Below are 23558 nucleotides of genomic sequence, written 5' to 3'. Positions count from 1 at the left end.
GGCAAAATCAGGGCAAGAGATTCTTTTTTTTTCCCTAATTAATTTGGTTGTGCCAGGTCTTAGTTGCGGCATGTGGGTTCTTGTTCCCTGACCAGGGATCAAAGCCGGGCCGTCTGCTTTGTGAGCACAGAGTCTTTACCACTGGACCGCCAGGGAAGTCCCAGGAGATTCTTATAATGGCTCCACCAGAGGGATGGGGTTGTATTCTAGAGATAAAGGAAGGAAAAGCAACTGGATCAATGATGACTTAAGACCTATTCCCTGGCTCCCAGGACAGTCATTTAATAAACCAAATCTGGGGCAAGGAGTGCCTTTAGGGCTTGGGAAAAAAAAAATCCTGCCTGTCTGCTTCTTTCTTGTTTCTCCCTTGTGGATGGGGTCTGGTGACCGCAGCTCTCTCTGCTGACCACAGCTGGGCTTACTGCCTGTCAGAGAGCCACTCACTCAGCCACAGCTCACCCGGCAGGAAGGGGCCCGACCAGCTGAGGCACTCTTCCTACTGATCTTCCAGGCTCCTCCCGTGCCCAAGCCAGGCACTGATTTCTCCCTCAAGTCCCGGTCCCCCTTGCGTCTGACCTCCATCTTTCCAGCTTTCATGTAAGCCATGCATTTTCATCTCTGCCCTGTGTCTTGCTTGAATGAAGCTGAGGTCGCTGCCCAGACATCTAGCCCCCTCCTCACTGCCCAAGGACCCACCTCAGTTTACTCCCGAAATGCCACAGCTGCCACAGTCCCCTGATTAATGGGTGACCCCATCAGGTGACAGAAATCTAAATATAGCTGTGGCTGACTGCCTGGCTGGCTCACTTCCTGTATGTGTTCAGGGCAAAAGACCAAGATGTGTGCCTTCCCCAGGCCTGCAGATCCAGACGCTTGCTGCTGAGAGAGCACTCAGGGCACAGGTTTGCAATCTGATGACAAAGAGAGAAAGAGCAGGTGTATGTGTAGAAGACAGCACAGTCCAGGGATAGATGGGGGCCAAACCCAAGGCTGGAGGCAAGGTTTGGAGCCTTGAAGAGTGATTGACATCCCTGAAGGATGGATTTCTACAAGGTTCGTCCTTCCTTGTGGGGAATCTGCAGAAGCTTTTGATTGAGATCTTAAATGAGTGTCTGAACACCCTCCCCACACTGAGTGTTTCATTCTTCTATCTAGTTATCCTTGCAGCAGATATTCATTGAAGCCTCTTCACTGAAACTCTGGCTGTAGATCCTGCTTTCAAGGAGTGCGTGCTTAGTCATTTCAGTCGTGGCCGACTTTTTGCAACCTCATGAACTGTAGACCACCAGACTCCTCTGTCCATGGGATTCTCCAGGCAAGAATACTTGAGTGTTATTGAGGGCATGAATACATGCCCTCCTAGAGGGGATCTTCTCGACCCAGGGATTGAACCCTAGTCTCTTGCATCTCCTGTATTGGCAGGTGGATTCTTTACCCACTGAGCTACCTAGGAAGCCCTTTGAGGAGTGGAGATCAAAGAACAAAACCAGAAATAACAGCCACTGTGATAAGGGCACTAAGAGGGCTGGTCTTCTTCCCAGATCTGGGAGGGGATGAGTGAAGGAAGGTTTGGTGGAAGAGATTCTATTCAGATTCAACCCAAAGAGTTAGAAGAAATAAACAGAGAGATGTATCAAGTGGGACTGATGACCTTGGAGATATCTGCAAAGAACTATAAGTAGTTTGTCTATTGGGTGCTTGGTGAGATGGGGTGGGGTGTCTAGAGGAGGTGAGGCAAAGCTGGGATCCTGTTCTTGAAGGCCCTGTGTCCCTGGCTGAGAAATGTGGGTTGTGTCCAACCAGAAGCAGAGAGCCACCCAAGCTTTTAGGCATGTTGGAAGGGTCATTCAGAGTCAGAGTGAAATGGAGGTAAGCAAGATGGGAGGTGGGGGAATCCGCAAGGAGATGATGGAGGTGTCCCAGGTGGTCAGCAGTGAGGCCTGAGCTGGGTACTTGTGGTGAGAGCAAGAGGAGAGAGTCTGAGACAGGAAGGAGGTGGAATTTGATCTGGCTACCAGAACTGGGGCCCAAGGAAGAGCAGGTGTGATCACCCCCATTTTATAGGCAGGATACTGATTGCCCACTATCAAATATGTTTGAACACATTTTGGAGTGCGGGGCACCTACTTTGGGTCCGATATTGCGCTGACGGATTAACAGTAGTCCCGGATCCATTGAGAAATTTGCTCTCACCAAATGATTTTCAGATTTAGGTGATTCTACTATTGACAACAGAGCTTCCCTGGGGGGAAGCTAAACAACATATTTTTGAGCACATGCTACTGATTATTCTAGTTACTTACTGTATTTATAATTACTCACACTGCTGCTATTATTTTCTCAAAACTGACTATAAGCTCAGGGTCAAAAGCATTAATTAGTGTGGATGTAAACATGGAGTTCAAACATTCTTTTTGATAATCTCTGTCTCCTGTTCTGTTGCTCATTTGCCAGATTTTTATCAGCTCTGACTAGTTCACCATTGTTTTCATATCATACATGGCTGTAGAAGGACTTCTACCAGGAGTAAGAGAGGCGTCAGGTCTGCTGTTTCCTTGTTTGGGGCGTGTACTGGTTTTATTGGTTTATCTTCAATCATCTTTGCAAGGCGTGTGCCCACTCTTGGAGGGTTGGTTTAGTGCAAACTGGATAATGTCATCAGAAAACCTGTTTCACTGGGCCCACTTAAGCTGCAGCACATCACAATAGGCTGAAAGCAAAGACCGCAGGTGCCACCGTGCCCCCGTCCCCCTGCTCCTCAGCAGCTGTGGGTGGGCCTCCCCCTCTTCTATCAGGACACCTGGTGCATCCTGATAGAGGGACTTTGGGAGACCTGATCTACTCACCAGGAGGCCAGGGCCCAGCTGCACAATGTACTCAGATCAGATCAGTCACTCAGTCGTGTCCGACTCTTTGCGACCCCATGAATCACAGCACACCAGGCCTCCCTGTCCATCTCCAACTCCCGGAGTTCACTGAGACTCACGTCCATCAAGTCAGTGATGCCATCCAGCCATCTCATCCTCTGTAGTCCCCTTCTCCTCTTGCCCCCAATCCCTCCCAGCATCAGAGTCTTTTCCAATGAGTCAACTCTTCGCATGATGTGGCCAAAGTACTGGAGTTTCAGCTTTAGCATCATTCCTTCCAAAGAAATCCCAGGGCTGATCTCCTTCAGAATGGACTGGTTGGATCTCCTTGCAGTCCAAGGGACTCTCAAGAGTCTTCTCCAACACCACAGTTCAAAAGCATCAATTCTTCGGCGCTCAGCCTTCTTCACAGTCCAACTCTCACATCCATACATGACCACAGGAAAAACCATAGCCTTGACTAGATGGATCTTTGTTGGTAAAGTAATGTCTCTGCTTTTGAATATGCTATCTAGGTTGGTCATAACTTTCCTTCCAAGGAGTAAGCATCTTTTAATTTCATGGCTGCAGTCACCATCTGCAGTGATTTTGGAGCCCAGAAAAATAAAGTCTGACACTGTTTCCACTGTTTCCCCATCTATTTGCCATGAAGTGATGGGACTGGATGCCATGATCTTCATTTTCTGAATGTTGAGCTTTAAGCCAACTTTTTCACTCTCCACTTTCACTTTGATCAAGAGGCTTTTGAGTTCCTCTTCACTTTCTGCCATAAGGGTGGTGTCATCTGCATATCTGAGGTTATTGATATTTCTCCTGGCAATCTTGATTCCAGCTTGTGTTTCTTCCAGTCCAGCGTTTCTCATGATGTACTCTGCATATAAGTTAAATAAACAGGGTGACAATATACAGCCTTGACGTACTCCTTTTCCTATTTGGAACCAGTCTGTTGTTCCACGTCCAGTTCTAACTGTTGCTTTACCCTGTGTAATATATTTCAAGCTTTTTAGTCTTGATACAAAGTCACACTCAGATTAGCTTGCAGATCTCTGGAAAGAGAAGCCACTGTGTCCTCATGCTGTTTGTTTTTTTAATATATAATTTTATTTATTTTATCTGTTTATCTATTTTTGGCTCTGCTGGGTCTCTAGCATGGCGAGCAGAGGCTATTCTAGTTGCCACAAGCGGGCTTCCCATCTCAGTGGCTTCTCTTATTGTGGAGCATGGGCTCTAGGGCCCACAGGTTCCAGTAATTGTGGCACTTGGGCTCAGTAGTTGTGGTTCCCAAGCTCTAGAGCACTGGCTCAGTGGCTGGTGCAGGGGCTTAGTTGCTCCATGGCCAGTGGGATCTTCTGGGACCAGGGATGAACCTGTGCCTCCTGCACTGGGAGATGGATTCTTTATCACTGGCCACCAGGCGAGCCCCTCATGCTGTTTTTTAAAAGAAGCACTTGTCACTGGTGGAATTGCCTTTTAGTTTATTTGTTTGTTATCTATTATGTCTGCTCTGCTAGACAGTAAGCTTTGTGAGAGCAGGAACGGTGTCTCTTTCACTGGGGTATCCTCAGTACCTAAAACAGAGTTTGGTGGGTAGCAGTCACTCTCTGGGGCTTCCTTGGTAGCTCAAATGGTAAAGAATCTGCCTGCAGTGCAAGAGACCTGGGTTTGATCCCTGGGTCGGGATGATCATCTGGAGAAGGAAATGGCAACCCACTCCAGTATTTTTGTCTGGAGAATCCCATGGACAGAGAAGCCTGTTGGGCTATATAGTCCATGGGGTCGCATGGGGTCACAAAGGGTCGGATACAACTGAGCAACTAACACTTTCACTTGCAGTCACTCTTTCCATATTGGATGGATGGATGAGTGAATGGATTAATGCAGCAGTCCCCAACCATTTTGGCATCAGGGACTGGTTTTGTGGAAGACAGTTTTTCCATGGGGTAGAGTTGGGGGTGGTTTCAGTTTTGCTGGGTGCTCACCTCCTGCTGTGCGGGCTTGGGGGGATGGTTTCTGGACTGAGGCATACACATCAGATTCCCATGTTACCCCCTCCCAAAGTCTAGAGTTACAGCTATGCTGGAGAATTGATTTACATTGGTCCCCTGCATGACTGAAAAAACAGCCACAGTCATCTCACCTCTGCTACTTAAAAATGATGTGAGAGTTTTAACCAATGCAAGGAGACAAAAAAAAAAAAAAAAGACACAAAAGGTACAGTTGCTAGTAGTTGTTGAGTTGGTCAAAATGTTTTTTTTGGATTTTTCCATAAGATGTTATGGAAAAACCAGAAATAACTTTTTGGCCAACACAATAAAATCAAAAGAAATGATTGGTTACAAGAGTGTTTGAGGGGAGCCTGAAAAGGAACATTATTTTTGCCAAAATTATTTGAGAATGCAGGTGTTTTGCTGGTTATTGCCATCTTAGAAAGAGAAGGAAGAGAAAAAGTTAACACTATTGGGGACTAGCCAAGTGTCAACAAAGATCTAATTTATGATTAAACTATACATGCCTGCTTCCTTGTCATTATCATAACAGTTCTTTTCAATGTATTTACTGGGACTGACAAAGAAGGAACTAAGTACGTTCCATAAGATAGTCATCTATTAGAGGACAAGAGGCTTTTTGTTTTTGTTTAATCTTACAGGAATCTAACCTTTAACCACAAGGCTTGAGATAAGCAGTAAACTGTATTTATCATGACAGATTGTATTTGTTCATTTGGGCCACAAAATACACCTGATATAGAACATTAAATTTGCTTACTTAATCCAAAAGTTAACTCAATGGTTTTATGATAATTAATGTGCCATTTTATAAATGAAGTAATTTGGGTTGCATACATGTGGATTGGCTCAAAGAGCTGCTGGGAGGTCTGGAGAACCAGGTTGGAGGTTATGTGCTGAGATCCACAACCAAAATTATGGCATACAACCAGTCTGGAGAGGACACCTCTGCTGCTGTCTGAGCGTTAACTGTGCGGTGACATTATTGATGGCACTGGGAACTGGAGGCTACCACTGGTATGGTTGCCACCGCCGATGCCAGAAGCTGGGTGTGGCTGTCACCCCCCTCTACCACTGTCAGTGATGATGCTCCACCATCTCTATTTATTCTTTAGCTCCTGATTTGATATTCTGGACAGTGCACTGGATTGGCTGTACCTAGATCACGTGCTCAGGCCCATCCTCAAAGGAGACTAAGAAAGTAAGTATCTGGAAAGTTTCAGCTTCTATGCTGGGAGGAGGGCTGTATCATTCACCAAGACTGTTAAGGTGGGGAGAGGGCTTCCAAATGTAGGAATGGGGTTCTGATATAGGAAAGGGGCTCAGATTCTTAGAAGCCATTTATTTATCTGTTTTTAACAATAAAATTATTTATTTATTTGTGACTGAGCTGGGTCTTTGTTGCTGCCCACAGGCTTTCTCTAGTTGCGGCAAGTGGAGGCTACTCTCTAGTTTTGGTGCATGGGCTTCTTGTTGCAATGGCTTCTTTTGTTGCAGAGCACAGGCTTAGTTGCCCCGTGGCATGTGGAATCTTCCTGGATCAGGGACTGAACCCATGTCCTCTGAACTGGCAGGCAGATTTTTTACCATTGGGCCACCAAGGAAGTCCCTGAGCAGTCATTTAAAAATATAAACTCATCATAACTGGATAACTTCAGCTCTACTCTTTGCACGTCGTGAGAACATCATCTTCTTATACTGATTGAACTCACTTTTGATGTGTGACCATGGGCGAGTTTGCAATACTGCCACACTATTCTGCTTCAATTTCCTAGCACCTTCATTTTTCTGCTTTCGATACACTATCTCATGTTTCTCTCAAATCTGTAGCATCTCCTCCTCAGCCTAATTGTGTCTCTTTTTAGTGATCCCTTGGGAAGACAGACACATTAGAGGAGCTCTATCCGGCTTCCTTGATAGCTCAGTTGGTAAAGAATCTGCCTGCAATGCAGGAAACCCTGGTTTGATTCCTGGGTCAGAAGATCTGCTGGAGAAGGGATAGGCTACCCAGTCCAGTATTCTTGGGCTTCCCTGGTGGCTCAGCTGGTAAAGAATCTGCCTGCAATGTGGGAGACCTGGGTTCGATCCCTGGGTTGGGAAGATCCACTGGAGAAGGAAAAGGCCTCCAGTATTCTGGCCTGGAGAATTCCATGAACTGTACAGTCCATGGGATCGCAAAGAGTCGGACACAACTCAGCACCTTTCACTTTCACTTTCACTATCTCTTCCCACCAACCCAACCCATCCTCCTTGTCCTCTGGATCCTACCCTCTCTCACCTACTCAGCTCCTTCCCTCCTGCACCCCTTTTCAGTTTAGAAGATCATCCCTACTGGCATGGAAACATGTGTTCACATCCCCTATCTTCAAAATCATGCTTTCTAAACAAAACCAAAACCTGCTCCAAGCCCACGTCCCCAACAAACCTCAGCATCAGAATTGTCTATCTTTGTTCTCATTCTTCCTCAAATCCAATTTTTCCACAAACAACTTCAGTCAGGCTCTTGTCCTCACTATTTTATTAATATCAAGGTCACCAATGACCTACTTCTTGGGTCAAAGCCCATGTTTGTTTGTGGATTTTTCTGTTGTCCTCTTATTGAACTTCAAAGCGCATGTGATAGTGTTGAACACTGTCTTTTTTGAAATGCTTTCTTCTTGAGCTTCCAGGACTTCACACTGGTTTTTCCCCTCTTTCTCAACTGACTTTGTTTGCCCAGAATTCCTCTCCTTAGGAGTCGCCTATCCTCCATCTAATTCTTTCCCTCAGTGATTTTTCCAGCCTCTTTACCTTTTTTTTTAAAGCTCAAGAATATTTATAGGAATTCAAACATATATAGCATCCAACAAGATAAACTTAATAATGTCCAATAAAAAAATTATCAACATGCAAATAGGCAAGATATTATGATCTATAAAAAGTAGAGAAAAAATTAGTATTATGTAGCTTGGAGAAGGCAATGGCACCCCACTCTAGTACTCTTGCCTGGAAAATCCCATGGACAGAGGAGCCTGGTGGGCTTCAGTCCATGGGGTCGCACAGAGTCGGACACGACTGAAGCAACTTAGCAGCAGAAGCAGCAGCAGCAGCTATATTCCCTAAGTTTAAGAAGCTGGAGTAAATGTTGCACATTTTAAATAAAGACCAAAGATGTTTAAAAAGACCCAACTGGACATAAATGGATGAAAACTGCAGCATGAAATGATACTAATGAGATGAAGCCTTTCAGTTTTTGCCTGAACCTATTTTTTTATTCCTCCATGAATTTTATCATTTTCCACTTAAATTGTTATTTTGAAAAATTTCAAGCTTAATTAAAAGTTGGAAGAATAGTAACTCTGAACTCTTCCATGAAGTCTATCAGTTGCTAACATTTCACTAACATCTGTGTGTGAACTCTGTCTTCCTCTCACCTTCCTTTCTCCCTCTGTCCCACTCACTTAATTTTTTGCTGAACCATTTACAAGCAAGTTTCAATCAAAGTAATACTTCTCCCTTAAATATTTTTGCATGTATATACCCCAAGATTGGAATAAAGATCTTCCTAAGTAGCTATAGTACTATTATGACATCTAAAACAAAGAATAAATTAATGTCACCTAATATGCTGTGCATATTTAAATTTCTCCAAATTTCTAATATATGACTTCTATAGATATTTTTTTCTTTAAATCCAAGATCCAATCAAAATGTATCTGTTACATGTGGTCATTAATATCTCTAGTCTCTTTTAGTATAGAACAGATGACCCCTTCCCCTGCCATCCCCCTCCTTCCCACCAATGATGATTTTTGGAAGAGCTGTCTCTTATAGAATGCATTCTAGATCGATATTTCTCAACTAGGGTGATGTTTTTTTTTTACCTCCAGGGTAAATTTGGCAATGTTTGAAGCCATTTTTGGTTGTCACAACTTGAAAGGTGTGTCTTAATCCCTTTGGACTGCTATAACAAAATAACATAGCCTGGGTCATTTGTAAACAATAGAACTTTATTTTTCACAGTTCTAGAGGCTGGGAATTTCATGATTGAGACACCAGAAGATTCAGTGTCTGGTGAAGGCCCACTTCCTGGTTCATGGACTTTTTTGCTATGATCTCAAATGGTGAAAGGAGGGAGGGAGCTTTCTTGGGCCTCTTTTGTTGTTTTTGGTGTTCAGTTGCTAAGCTGTGTTCGACTCTTTGCAACCCCATGGATTGCAACGTGCCAGGCTGCCCTGTCCTTCATTATCTCCTAGAGTTTGCTCAAAACTATATCCATTGAGTCGGTGATGCTATCTAACCATTTCATCCTCTACAGCCCCCTTTTCCTTTTGCCTTCACTCTTTCCTAGAGTGTGTGCGTGTCTACAAAGTCGCGTCAGTCATGTCTGACTCTTTGCAACCCTATGGGCTCCTCTGACCATGGAATTCTTCAGGCAAGAATACTGGAGTGGGTTGCCATGCCCTCCTCCAAGGATCTTCATGACACAGGGATCAAACCCACATCTCCTGTTCTCCTGGATTGGCAGGTGAATTCTTTACCACTGAGCCACCAGGGGAAGGCCTCTTTCCAAGCATTAGGATCTTTTCCAATGAGTTGGCTCTTCACATCAAGTGGCCAAAGGATTGGAGCTTCAGCTTCAGCAGCAGTCCTTCCAAAGAATATTCAAGGTTGATTTCCTGTAGGATTGATTGGTTTAATCTCCTTGCATTCCAAGGACTCTCAAGAGTCTTTTCAGTGCCACAATTTGAAAGCATCAATTCTTTGATGCTCAGCCTTCTTTATGGTCCAACTCTCACATCCGTACATGGCTAATGGAAAAACCATAGCTTTAATAAGGATATTATTCCCATTCATGAGCCTCTGCTCTCATGATCTAATCACCTTCCAGTGGTCCCACCTGCTAATACTATCACCTTGGGGATTAAGATATTAACATATGAACTTTGGAGGGACACAAACATTCAATCTATAGCAAGGTGCTACTGGAATGTAGTGGGTAGAGACCAGGGATGTGTCTAAACATTCTTCAGTGCACACAGCAGTACCCACAATAAAGAATTAACCAGCCAAATTATCAGTGGTGTTAAGGTTGAGAAACTCTACGCTAGAGTTATCTGATTGCTTACTTATGATTAGATTCAGATTTGACATTTTTTTTGGTGAGAAACCTAAACAGTTGCTCTTGGGGCTTTATAGTAAATCTCATCAGGAGGCTCCTCCTGTCACAGCATCCCTCTTGGTGTTCCCTAAGTCTGATCACTTGGTTAGAGTGGAGACTGTTGGGTCTCTCCACTGAAAAACTACACTTCCTGCTTTGTAGTTAGTGAGTAATCTCTGAGGTGATGCTTGGAGGTCTTGTGAATATTCTATTGCCTCCAAATATTTTATCCAATAATTTACCATCTATTGATAATCATTGCCAGAACCAATTAGTACACCAGGGGTTGCAGAATGGTTGTTTTCTTCTAGTCTGTTTTTCCTTCTGTCATTATTAGCTGGGTTTCTTCTGTAAAGAAGAGCTCTTTGTTTCTACTTTTCTTTTTCACTTTACTGTAGATTAACAGAAATGTTAATTTAACATATTATAAACCATTATCATTGTTACACATTTTGATGCTCAAATTGCCACTAATTTGGCCAATGGGAGTCAAGTCAAGCTGTCTCCTGTGTCCTTTTGACATTCCCATGGATGGAGGAGCCTGGCAGGCTACAGTCCATGGGGTCGCAAAGAGTCGGACACGACTGAGCGACTTCACTCACTCACTTAGTCTTTGAGCTTTCTTTAATCTTTTTTAAAAGATGTTTTATTATTTTTATTTTTCATGGTTATTGACTACATTTCCGCCCACTGTACATTTCATACCCGTCACCCATTTACTTTGCAACTGGAAGTTTGTACCTCTTAATCTTTCTCATCTATTTCTTTCCTTCCCTCACCCTTTCTTCAGCCTTTTTGGTCTTCTTTGCTTTCTGGCTCAAAATACATCCCAGGCTCATATTCTACTTTCCCTGCCCTGGAATCATTCATTTCTCCAATTTCTCCAAATGTTCCTCCCCCCCCACCCCACCCCCCGCCACCCCCCTGTTCCTGCCGCTTAGTTCCAGTGATTGAACCCATGCTCCCTGCAGTGGAAAGATGGAGTCTTATCCACTGGACTGCCAGGGAATTCCCGAGGGGGATAGTGTTTAGAAACCAAGAACTGGATGTTAGATATGTTCATTGCTATGAGAGTATCATTGCTTCTAAGATCTTTCAGTTGACTGAGAAAAAATCATGAACTCTTTAAAAAACATATACATTTAAAAATTCTAATATTAATTCAAATTCAACAAATACTACTAGATTTTTGTCCTTCTATATTTGTATATTATTTCTCACATGGTCAGAACCCTGGTTCTCAATAAAATCAATATATTTGTGCATTTGCTCTGTCCTGTAACATATCCAAATAGTTTGAGGACTTCTCTTAATAGTGATTTTTGTTAGTCTGTGGTTTATCATTTCCTTTTGTGAAAAAATGAATACATACAGAAACACTTTCAGAATAGCAAAATAAAGGTCTCTGAAAATCTAGTTTTCCATAAAAGCAACAAAAATGCAGGCAAAAAAGGTCAAAGCCAACTTTTTCAGAACTCTGGAAATTAACCACAGGCTTGCTAAAAGTCAAGAAGGATTTATTCAAGAAAAACTGCTAAAACTCAGTAAGGACAAAAAACTTTCTGACATTTTAATTTACTCTATTCTCCTTCCCTTCTCCTTAGCTTTGTGGTAGACATGAAGCTAGCAGCTATGAAAACAAGCAGCCTAGAAGGCCCTGGAGGGGATGGAGTAGGTTTGAATCTCCCTGCAAAATCCCCAGCTCAGAGAACTGCCACTATTTGGTCTGTCTGGTAGCTCTCTAAGAATCTCCACTCTTAGGGCTTGTTTTCATTAGAACTGACTCAGAGCTCACTCATTGCAAACAGCCCTATCCCCAGGGGAAAGTCAGTTGTAATTGTTTAATGTCACTGCTGCCAGAAGTGGTAATACCAGTTGGGACTAACAAGAGGCTGACCAAAAACTTGAAAAGGAAATCTGGGGAATGAGATGCCCATAAAGGATTTTGATCACATCTGACTTATTCTTAGAACCTTAGAAGGACATATGCTTGTGTAGGGCTGTGCATATGTCTAAGAAAGATCTGAGAGGTCTCAATCTCTCACTTCTGGCCAGCCCTGAGGCTTTGCACAAGCAGGAAGTTAAGGATAAGGCAGAGTTATAAACTGCCTACTGGAGCATTGAAGTCATGACCGAATACACACAAAGAGCCCCTCGGCAATGGCTGGGAATCTTTGTCTAATTATTAGCTGATTGTTAAAATAATTGAGTAGAGACTTCAGTGACTGTGTAGACCCAAAATGCAGACTTCATAGAATTAGCCCAGGAGAATCATTAAACACACTAACCAAAACAGTGTCAACAACAAACTGGAACAACAACAAATCCTGGGAAACTGGGAGTATGATTTCCAGAGCCACCACATTATATTTTCAGGAAAAAAATTATGATTCATAATGAGGCATCATTCATGTCTGGACATAAAAGAATGGCCTGTATATAGGGGGAAAAAGGATCAGTCAACAGGAGCCGTCCCTATGGAAGTCCAGACATTAGACTTATTAGATAAAGACTTTCCAAATAACTATAGGAAACTATATCTGGGACTTCCCTGGTGGTCAGGTGGTCAGGTGGTTAAGACTCCATGCTCCCAATGCAGGGGACATTGGTTTGATCCCTGGTTAGGGAACTAAGATCCCATATACTGCATGGTTCAGCCAAAAAAAAAAAGGGAAACCATACCTAAAACACTAAAGGATGAGAACAATGCTGTACCAAACAGAGACTATCAATAAAGAAATGGAAATTATAAAAAGGGACTAAGTAAAAACTTAGGAGTCGAAAGTATAATATCTGAAATGAAAAATTCACTAGAGGGGCTAAACAGAAGATTTGAACTGGAAGGAAGAAACAGCACACTTGAAAATAGGTCATTTGAGATCATACAGTCTGAGAAACAAAAAGAATTTCTTTTGAATGAAGAAAAATGAACAGAGTCTCCCTTCTCCAGGGGATCTTCCCAGCCCAGGTATCGAACCTGGGTCTCCCATTGCAGGTGGATTCTTTATCAGCTGAGCCACCAGGGAAGCCCAAGAGACCTGTGGGACACACCTTGTTAAGCATACTAACATATGAATAATGGGAGTCCCAGAAGGAGAAGGAGATGAGAGAGAAAAAGAATATTTAAAGAAATAATAGCAGAAAGCTTCCTTAATTTGATGAAAAACATTAATTTGCACATTCAGGAAGCTCAGCTAATTCCGTATGAAAAGCTCAAGTGATACATACTTAGCTCCATCAGTGTCAAACTGTTGAAGACAAAAATCAAACAGCAAATCTTGAAAACAGCAAGTGAAAAGTGACTCATCACATAACATAAAATAATAACATTAACAGTTGGCTTCTCATCAGAAACCATAGAGACCTAAAGGCAGAGGGATGACATATTTAAAGTGCTGAAGGAAAAAGGTTGTCAACAATCATTTCCATATCCAGCAAAATTATCCTTCAGAAATGAAGGAGAAATTAAGACATTCCCATATAAACAAAGACCAACAGAGTTCATTGCTGGCAGACTTGTTCTACAAACAATACTAAAGGGAGTCTTCAGGCTGAAAGACTCAAAGTCACACAGAGAAATAAAGAATAGCAATAAACATATGAAAAGATGTTCAACATTATTAGCTTTCAGGGAAATGTACTCCAAACCTGAATGATATATCATTTCATACTTGCTAGGATAGCTAAAATTAAAAAAAAAAAACACAAAACACCAGCAAGTGTTGGCAATGATGTAGGGAATTTGGAGCCTTCATTGCTGACAGAACTATTAAACGGTGTGGCCATTTTGGAAAACAGTTTGGTAGTTCCTCAAAATTCTAGAGATAGAGTGACCATATGAGCCATCAGCTCACAGTTGGATAGACAAATGAAATGAAAACATGGGCCACACAACTTATATATGTATATTACAGAAGTGTTGTATGGAAATATCCCTCAGCTGATGAATGGGTAAACAAAATGTAGTATATACATACAGTGCAGTATTATTTGGCCACAAAAAGAAACCAAATATTGATACATGCTATAATATGGATGAATCTTGAAAATGTTATGCTTAGTGAACAAAGCTAGAAACAAAAGATAGCATGCTGTATGATTACTTTTATATCAAATGTCCATAAGTCCATATTCATGGAAAATAGATGAATGGCTATCCATAACTTCAGGAAAAGGTCAGTTTTTATTCCAATCCCAAAGAAAGGCAATGCCAAAGAATGCTCAAACTACCACACAATTGCACTCATCTCACACGCTAGTAAAGAAATGCTCAAAATTCTCCAAGCCAGGCTTCAACAGTACGTAAACCAGGAACTTCCAGATGTTCAAGCTGGTTTTAGAAAAGGCAGAGGAACCAGAGATCAAATTGCCAACATCCTCTGGATCATAGAAAAAGCAAGAGAGTTCCAGAAAAACATCTATTTCTGCTTTATTGACTATGCCAATGCCTTTGACTGTGTGGATCACAATAAACTGTGGAAAATTCTGAAAGAGATGGGAATACCAGACCACCTGACCTGCCTCTTGAGAAACCTGTATGCAGGTCAGGAAGCAACAGTTAGAACTGGACATGGAACAACAGACTGGTTCCAAATAGGAAAAGGAGTACGTCAAGGCTGTATATTGTCACCCTGCTTATTTAACTTACATGCAGAGTACATCATGAGAAACGCTGAACTGGAAGAAGCACAAGCTGGAATCAAGATTGCCAGGAGAAATATCAATAACCTCAGATATGCAGATGACACCACCCTTATGGCAGAAAGTGAAGAGGAACTAAAGAGCCTATTAATGAAAGTGAAAGAGGAGAGTGAAAAAGTTGGCTTAAAGCTCAACATTCAGAAAACTAAGATCACGGCATCTGGTCTCATCACTTCATGGCAAATAGATGGGGAAACAGTGGCTGGACTCCAAAATCACTGCAGATGGTGACTGCAAGCCATGAAATTAAAAGACACTTACTCCTTGGAAGGAAAGTTATGACCAACCTAGACAGCATATTAAAAAGCAGAAACATTACTTTGTCAACAAAGGTCCGTCTAGTCAAGCCTATGGTTTTTTCCAGTGGTCATGCATGGATGTCAGAGTTGGACTATAAAGAAAGCCGAACGCCAAAGAATTGATGCTTTTGAAGTGTGGGGTTGGAGAAGACTCTTGAGAGTCCCTTGGACTGCAAGGAGATCCAACCAGTCCTTCCTAAAGGAGATCAGTCCTGGGTGTTCATTGGTAGGACTGATTTTGAAGCTGAAACTCCAATACTTTGGCCGCCTGATGTGAAGAGCTCACTCATTTGAAAAGACCCTGATGCTGGGAAAGATTGAGGGCAGGAGGAGAGGGGGACGACAGAGGATGAGATGGTTGGATGGCATCACCGACTCAATGGACATGGGTTTGGGTGGACTCCGGGAGTTGGTGATGGACAGGGAGGCCTGGCGTGCTGCGGTTCATGGGGTCACAAAGAGTCGGACACGACTGAGCGACTGAACTGAACTGAACTGAACTGCAGGAAAAGGGGGATAGGGAGTGACTACAATGAGTAAAGGGTTTCTTTTGGTGTTAATAAAAATGTTCTAAAATTGATTGTGGTCATGACTGCATATCTTCATGAACATACTAAAAATCATGAAATGTATACCTTAGAAGGGTGAATTTTACATTATATGAATTCTATCTCAATAGAGCTGTACTAAAAATTAAGAAATATAGACAGTATAGGCTTATTTCCCTACTTTTTTCTTAACAAAATGTAGCATACTATATATACTTAAAAAATTTTTTTTTGAATTGGAGGATGATTGATTTATAATGTTGTGCTCATTTCTGCCATACAACAATGTGAGTCAGCCATAAGTATACATATATCCCCCTCTCTCTTGAGCCTCCTTCCCACCACATAACATACAATATATACTTTTGATCCATTTAACAATATAGGCATTCTTTTCATACTAGTACTTAGAAATATTCATTCTCTTTTTAAAGACTATTTTTAATATATACTTTTATTTACTTATTTTATTTGGATGTGCTGGGTCTTAGTTGTGACATATGGGCTCTGGTTTTCTGACCAGAGATCAAACCCAGACCCCCTACAATGGTATTGCAGTCTTACCCACTGAACCACCAGGGAAGTCCTATTTCATTCTCTTTTATGGCTATGTAGTACTCAGTTGTATAGCTGCACTATCTTTAATTCAGCAAGTTTCCTATGTAGCATTTGGTTTGTTTTTAATGTTTTGATATTAAAATAATGTCACAATTAATAACTTTGTGCATTTGTTGTTTTATTTTTTGCAGATGTATCCCCAGGGTAACTTCTTTTAAAAGAGATTACTGAATCAAGAGGTAAATGCCTGTGAACACAAAGTTTTGTTAAATATTATCAAATTTTCCCTCCATAGAATTTGTTCCATTTTGTTCTTTAAACAGCAATGTAAGACAATGTATTTGCCTCACACAGCTTCACTAAAAGGGTAGGTTGTCAATCGCTTGAATTTTTGTCAGTCAATGATAAACAGTATCTCTGTGGTTGCATTCTGAATTCTACTTTGAGTGAAGTTGATATGTGTAAAGAACTTAGTCTTTTTTAATGAACCGCCATGTCCTTTTGCCCATTTTTTCTATCAGGCTTTTGGTCTTGTTTTTCTAGATTTTTACAGAGTTCTTTATATATCTTAGCTACTGACTATAAATATCATGTAAACTGGTGATTCTTAAACCATATGTCCATGCCTGCGCTCCAAATTTGTATATCTAACCATCTACTTTTTTTCCCCCTCAACTATCTACTTGACACTTGCACTCAGAAACCCAAGAAACATCTTACATGTACTATGGCAAAAACAGAACCTTGTATTACCCCCCTCAGCAAATCCTCTCCTCAATAAATAAATAACTCAACCCCCAATACCCATTTTTCTGTATCTCCTCTGATATAATTCTGGACCAAGCCCCCATCATTTGTCTTTCTGAACATGGTAGCACTTCCTAACTGTCCTCCCTACTTCCATCTTTATCTCTCTCCTCCCTCATAATCCACATTCCCAAGTAGTGGCCAGGATGATCTCTTTTGAAAGTGTAAATTAGAGCTTCCCTAGTGGCTCAGTGGTAAAGAATCTGCCTGCCAATGTAGGAGACACAGGTTTGATCCCTGATCCAGGAAGATCCCACATGCCTCGGAGCAATTAAGCCCGTGTGCCATAGCTACCGAGCCTGTGCTCTAGAGCCTGGGAGCCACAAGTGCTGAGCTGACACGTTGCAGCTTCTGAAGCCCCACACCACAGAGCCTGTGCTCAGCAACAAGAGAAGCCACTGAAATGAGAAGCCCGCACACTGCAACAAAGAGTAACCCTAACTCATGCCACTAGAGAAAAGCCCTCGCAGAAATGAAGATCCAGCACAGCCATAAATAAATAAATAATTTTAAAAAAAAGTGTAAGTCAAATCCTGTAGCTTTTCTCTTTAAAACTTTCCAGTGGCTCCCATAATGGAAGGAATGTGTGTGTGCTCAGTCACTCAGTCATGTCCGACTCTTTGTGGCCCCGTGGCCTGTAGCCCATCAGGATCCTCTGCCCATGGAATTTTCCAGGCAAGAATATTGGAGTGGTTTGCATTTCCTACTCCAGGAGATCTTCCTGACCCAGGAATTAACCCCAAGTCTCTTGCATCTCCTGCATTGGCAGGCAGATTCTTTACCACTGTGTCATGTGGGAAGCCCCAGTAGAAGGAATAAAATAGAATAAAATTTAATCGTTCTTGTGGCTTCAGTTTCTGACAGGATTTGACCTTCTTACCTCTCTAGGAGTCTCCCACCCCTCTGGCCTTCATTCGCCCTGCTCCACTCATTGTGGCTTTCTTTTATCTCTTGAACATTTCAAGTTAGTTTTATTTGTAAAACTTTTATACATTTCTCCTTTTTTTGCATGAATATTCTTCCCTTTCACGTCTTCCTATGGCTGCCTCCATCTTTCCATTCAGGTCTCCACCAAAATAGCCTCACGCTCTATTCCTCTAGTTAGTTCTATTCGAAGCTTCTTCCCAAACCAGTTGGTGCTATGGATATTTCAGTTACATAAGCAACCAAATTCCATCTTTTTGAAAACCTATTTGAGGTTTCTTTTTCCCCCTCTTGCAACAAAAAATGTCTAGTATATTTAATATTAATATATTTATATTAATATAATATATTAATTATAAATATTAATATATTTATAGAAACTTATCAACAATTAAAGTAGGGAAAGAATGATTTGAGGACAGTTGCCTATTTATCTGAAAAAATTAAGTTAGATCCCCTACTTTACATGTGTGTGCATGCTAAGTCACTCAGTTGTGTCAGACTCTCTGTGATCCTATGGACCATAGCCTGCCAGGCTCCTCTGTCCATGGGATTCTCCAGGCAAGAATACTGGAGTGGGTTGCCATGTACTTTTCCACCCCTGCCTCATTCCATATGAAAAATAATTCCAAGTAGATTAAAAATCCAAACATGAAAAACTAAAATTATAATATTGGGGAAATACTGGGAAAACTATTGAGAATACATGTATGAATTTGGAAGTGAGAAAAGCCTTCTTGGACAAGATGAAAAATCCAGGAGCTATGAAAAGATATAAAAGCTGACAATTAAAATGTAAAACTTCTGTGATTTCTCTGGTGATCCAGTGACTGAGACTCTGCGCTCCTAATTCAGGGGGGCCCAGGTTTGACCCCTGGTCAGGGAACTAGATCATACATGCTGCAACTTAAAAAAAAAAGGATCCTACATGTTGTGATAAAGATCGAAGATCCAGAGTGTCACAGCTAAGAACTCGCACAGCCAAATAAATAAATATTTTTAAAAATAAAAAATGTAAAACTTCTGTAAGTAAATAACACTATTAGTGTTATTAAAATGAAAAGACAAATAACAAACTAGAAGAAAATACACTATATATAAGATACCAACAGTTACTATCCAGAATACCTAGGAACACCTACAAATCAATAATAAAAGACAAATAGTTTCATTTATATAAAGTTCATTGTATGAACTTTATATAACTTTATATAAATTTATTTTTATCTGCTGTATGCAAACAGCAGATAAAAATAAACATGAAAAGGTTTCTACTCTCACTGATATTCAGGGAAATGCTTATTGTCCACCAGATTTTTTTGTCCATCAGATTAGCAGACATAAAGAAGACTGACAAAAGCCAATATTGGTAAGGAGGTACAGAAACAAATACGTGCATGCTGCTGCTGCTGCTAAGTCGCTTCAGTCGTGTCCGACTCTGTGCGACCCCATAGACGGCAGCCCACCAGGCTTTGCCGTCCTTGGGATTCTCCAGGCAAGAACACTGGAGTGGGTTGCCATTTCCTTCTCCAATGCATGAAAGTGAAAAGTGAAAGCGAAGTCACTCAGTCGCGTCCGACCCTCAGCGACCCCACTGTTGTTATATTATTGATGTGATACTTTTTGTTAACATTCATTAAATGAAAAAGTGTTCATGATTTTTGATCTAGTAATTCTAAGGGGGTAGATAAATCTTCTGAAAAATCACTCATATAAGTGCCTAGATAGGTATGCATGTTCCTTGCAGCGTTGCTTGTAAGTAATGAAAAAGTGTCAGTAACCTAACCATTTACCAAGATGGAAAACTACAAGAGAGTTAAAAAGAATGAAGTAAAGCCATAGGCATTGACCATACCGTTGAGGAAAAACACAAGTTCAGAGTAAATGTACAATATGATCTTATCTATGTGAGGAAGATAAAACAGAGGCACGTGTTTCAGCATGTTCATAGATGCATAAAAAAGTGTCTGAAAGGATTCATACAAAGCTGGTAACAACAGTAGTTTGCCCTGGAGAGAGGTATGGGATTGTGTGTGTATTGGGGGGAGGAGAGGTTGAGGAAGTATTTTTGCTTTCTCTATATATTTAAAAAATTAAAACTAGAATTTTAGCCAAATAATCTGAAAAAATAAACAAGTAATTAAAAGAAGTGTAACTTGGGCTTCCCTGGTGGCTCAGTGGTAAAGAATCCACCTGTCAATGCAAGAGACATGGGTTTGATCCCTGATTCAGGAAGATACCATGTGCCTCGGAGCAAATAAGGCCATCCATCACAACTATTTCTAGAGCCCAGGAGCTGCAACTACTGGACTCATGGGTTTCAGTTACTGAAGCCCGCACACCTAGAGCTCGTGCACCGCAGCTAGAGACTAGCTCCCGTTCACTGCAACTAGAGAAGCCTGCACAGCAAGGAAGACCCAGCACAGTCAAAAATAAGTAAATAAATAAAATTATTTTAAAAAGAAGGGTAACTTTCGGAGATACCATTTAAACTTCTAAACACGAATTCAGTTGATAATGGCACTGAAGTGTTGGGGTATTTGCTGATACCTGATAGACATGGTTAGTCAGCACTGACAGCAAAAAGCATATACTCTGGGGTGAGACAGATTTGGATTTGAATTCTAGTTCTTCCGTTTACTGTGTGACATGGACAAGTCATTTAACCTCTCTGAGTTCTGGGATAATAGAATCTACTCCTAAGAGCTGTTACCAGGTAATATCTCTAGCATATAGTAGCAGGTGCTCAGCTAAGTGGTGTTATTATTAATAATGGTTAGAATTATGGTTTGTAATCCAATGAGAAGTGAGAAGCAGGTGAAAGGTGATCAAATAGCATTGATGTGGATGGTTTACAGAAAACTTACAAGGGGAAAGCATACATGTGAAACACTTCCATCCTGCACAGAAGTTGCCTTTATTGAAGATGAGAGAAGTATGGTGTCATAAGCCTACTCTTTGGTTCCTTCCTGCCCTAGAGAATCTGGATCCTAGAGAGAGAGAACCCCAACACTTCTGAGTACTGTCAGCTGGTTGCCAAGTTGGGACACCTCGTCTCAGAGCCGTACCTGTACTTGCAGAAACCGTACTTGCAGAAACCGGAGGACTCTGACATGGAAAATTCGGAGAATTTTGACATGGAAAATTCGGAGAATTTTGACATGGGATTTATCCAGCAAAGTTTGGTTTATCTGCTTTGTGTCTACTGTATACCTTCTGGAATGCTGTGAGAAGTAAAGTAATACATGAGAAACTGCATGTATGCTCAGTTGCATCCGACTCTTTGTGACCCCATGGACTGTCCCCCCTTCAGGGGGATTTTTCAGGCAAGAATGCTGGAATGGGTTGCCATTTCCTTCTCCAGAGGATCTTCTGATCCAGGGCTCAAACCTGCATCTCCTGCATTGGGAGGTGAATTCTTTACCACTGAGCAACCAGGGAAACCTAGAAAACTTTTAAATGCAGCAAACTTATTGCCTTTAGTATTGCAGAACCTTGAGGCTGAAAAGGACTGTAAAGATGGTCTAGTCTAATCCCACCAATGTAGTAGGAATCCTCCTGTAATCATCTCTGACCAGCTGCTAGACAGCTCTACTTGCACACTTACAATGACAGGGACTCCTTCCCTGAAAAGTAGCCCCTTCTCTCTCTAGTTAGCTCTGAGAAAAAGTTCTTCAGGTTGGGTTGAAGCCTGTCTTGCTGCAGTTTCTGGGCATGCAGCATGCTTGTACACATTGACTTCCACAATTTGAAGACAGCCTTCACAGCTCAAGTCACTGCCCACCTCTCCCCCACTAGAGTACTTTTGCCTGCTATTTCCATCAGGAAATAATTTTCAGATTCTTCATTCCCTGGGACTCCACCCACTCCAGCTGGTTAGTGTCCCCTTGCAAACAATGGTGTGCAGAACAAACATAGTCAGCACTGCTGATGTGACCTAATCAGGGCAAAGTGCAGAACAGGCATCACCTCCTGTGATTTACACACTGTGACTCTATTTTTTTTTTTTTTCCCAATTGTGAATTCTACCAAGAGTCTCTGTGACTCTGTTCATGAAGCACAGAATCAATACTTTCTAGCAGTTGCATCAAGTTGGCTCATTTTAAGCTTGTATTTGGCAAATACTCCTAAGTCTTTCTCATCTGAACATCACCTTCCCAGATTTATAATTAGTTTAGGTGAACCCAGTTTAAGGAATATCACATTGCCAGCACCGTAGAAGGTGGGCTTTTAGACACCATCCTTCATCCCGTGTCCTTCCCTTCCTGGTTCAGGAAACACTGTCATGACTTCTGTGAAAGTCCTTCTCTTCCCATCTTTACAGTTTACCAACTTTGTATGGATGAGGTTTAGTTTTGCCTGTTTTGAAATTTTATATAAATGGACTCACTCTGTATGTATTATTCTAGAACTTCTTTCAGAATTATGTTTGTGCAATTCATCTATATTGACTATGTAGCTGTTGTTTGTTCATTATTATTGCTGTAGAGTATTCCATCTTATGAATATTTTAAAATAGCTATTCTGTTGATGAATTCTTGGGCTTTTATTTATTTTATTATAAGCTATGTCACCTTAGATATTCTGTATCTACTCTGGCACATGTGCAATGTAATTGATAAGTAATTATTACATGTGTTTAAATCTTATCTCCCAATTTCTTTCAAAATATAAGAATCATGTCTTTACAAGTTAACAAAGGCTTTGAGCATACACTAGTTTTCTTTAAAATGTATGCCTGGGGGTGGAATTGCTGGGTGTTAGGATTTACCTAAAAATATGAAAATGTACATAACCCATGCATGCTCCTAATGTGATTTCCAAATTGCTTTTTCAACCACCTCCTTTGTGTGGGGTGCTCTATGTGTTTAGATCAGCAGTCTAATCCTTTTTCAGCGACCTTGACCTTGGGGGCCTGGCTTCAAGGCCCAGATTATCAATGGCAATAAACATACCTCTTACTCACTAGAAGAGTTCCTTCTGTAGAGGGTATCAGCATCTGCTATCTTTATGGTCCCTGCCTTGAATTAGTCATCACCAGAGAGAAGCTGCACTGGGCTGTCTTATCCTGGACAAAGGTCTTCATGTCCAGCATGGATCTGCAGGAGAGTCATTTAACGGGGGATTGGGGAAGCCACTCTGCTTGCTCTCTCAAAGGCATACCAGTCATTCGAAGATACTAACTGCTCAAAAGACTCAAGTCTGTATATAGGCCCTTCTCTAATGTTAGCAGAATTTGGGGCAAAAGTACAAACTGATGCAACATGTCTACCTAAATTATTTAAAATTATAAATCACTCCAACTGTTCACATGCTCTATTCTATTTCGACAAATATACATCTTTAATGCCATGGAAGACCAGGTTCAAATTTAGGATCCACGGACTCCTCAGATTTATGTGCTTAACTGAGGTGGTGGTGGGAGCACTTGCCACGGCCCACCTGCCCTCTTTTTCCATCTCTGTCCTGCACTAGGCATCTGTGTACTGCTGCTGCTGCTAAGTCTTGCGTCAGTCATGTCCGACTCTGTGCGACCCCATAGATGGCAGCCCACCAGGCTCCTCTGTCCCTGGGATTCTCCAGGCAAGAACACTGGAGTGGGTTGCCATTTCCTTTTCCAATGCATGAAAGTGAAAAGTGAAAGTGAAGTCGCTCAGTCGTGTCCGACTCTTAGCAACCCCATGGACTGTAGCCCACCAGGCACCTCC

General features: G+C 41.6%; 1 long non-coding RNA gene across 1 annotated transcript in view; it reads left to right on the top strand.

Annotated features, from left to right (window-relative positions):
• The window catches only part of LOC138992078 (uncharacterized), a 119253-nt gene extending 97775 nt beyond the window's left edge, over positions 1-21478 (top strand). The window contains exons 3-5 of the long non-coding RNA XR_011467927.1: positions 5989-6074; positions 16311-16358; positions 20829-21478. This is a non-coding gene — a long non-coding RNA (uncharacterized lncRNA). The remainder of the gene's footprint in view (positions 1-5988; positions 6075-16310; positions 16359-20828) is intronic.
• The last annotated feature ends 2080 nt before the right edge of the window (positions 21479-23558 follow it).

The sequence above is a fragment of the Bos mutus genome, chromosome 19 (assembly GCF_027580195.1).
Source record: "Bos mutus isolate GX-2022 chromosome 19, NWIPB_WYAK_1.1, whole genome shotgun sequence".
Classification (NCBI taxonomy): Eukaryota; Metazoa; Chordata; class Mammalia; order Artiodactyla; family Bovidae; genus Bos; species Bos mutus.
Note: the sequence above shows the minus strand (reverse complement) of the source record. Positions and strands in the feature narration are given on the sequence as shown.